This window comes from Centruroides sculpturatus, unplaced genomic scaffold, assembly GCF_000671375.1.
Source record: "Centruroides sculpturatus isolate CEXI.00-Female unplaced genomic scaffold, Cexi_2.0 scaffold1323, whole genome shotgun sequence".
Classification (NCBI taxonomy): domain Eukaryota; kingdom Metazoa; phylum Arthropoda; class Arachnida; order Scorpiones; family Buthidae; genus Centruroides; species Centruroides sculpturatus.
In genome coordinates, this window is record NW_019385493.1 from 227,379 (window position 1) to 228,549 (window position 1,171).

Here is a 1,171-nt window from a genome sequence, read left to right on the forward strand (position 1 = left end):
CTTAAAAATGATATATTTTCTAGTGATGAAAGATAAATTTCTGAATAATTTCCTTTTATTTACAGGGGAATCAATTATATAAAGTAGCGATAAAACTTTCAAAATTTCGTCTTTCTGAAGAAGACACCGAAATAGTAAGAATTAATTATTTTTCTGTAATTTCCTGCAAACAGCTCGCGAGTTTTGCGTTTAAAATTCAATTCGAAGGGTTATACGATGCGGGTTATCTACCAATTGTAATTCGCAACTACTAATTTATCAAACAGCTTTCTCTTTCTGTAAATTTACCAATAGGAACATTAAGGAAACACATTCATGTATCATCACGATTTTCCAGAAACTATCAAAGACACGGTTACACATTGCTTCAACTTTATTTTGTTGTACGTCAGTTCCTATTCTAAATCCTTATTATCTTCATGTTGCCTTACTTAAACTTGTATCAAAAAATAAAACAATTTTTTGCTAATTCCACCTCCCTATATATTGTCTACTAAAGATCTATTTATAAGCTTATAGTCGATTGTACCTTAAGCAATTTTAAGTTAGCCATTTCTTTATTCTTGATAAATAAATGGTTGTAACTTCCGATCCCTCGCTATCATGTACCGCAACGGCTATAAACATGAAAAAATTTACCTAAACGACCTAAACGACACCAGAACTTATCACATTCAAATTGAACAAATTGATTTAGAATTGTTAAATTATTTTGAATGTTTAAAAAGCTTTTTAATATTTATTATAAAAGTGTTATTAAAAATATATTTATTATTATATTTTTAATGCTCCATATAGATGGTTCATATTTTGTTCAAGTTAAATACTGCATGTAATAAACATTTTGGGTTTAATGTTCATTACAGACTATGAAAACTGTGACGTACAGAGGCAAGACACTAAGTACTAATTTGAGGTGGCGAACATACATTTTAAATTAAATACTGTAAATTAAAAATTGCATCCCGGCATTGTGACGATGTCACAATAAATAATTTCTCGTAACATATTATAATTAATCCGTAATAAACAGTGAATCATCGACATTCCAATTAAAAAGTTTTAAAGAAAACGTAAAGCGACTATAGGCATTGTATACAAGGTTTATATATTTTTGTATCATAAATGTTATATAGGAAAACGCTCGATAATTTTTGATATAATAGAAATG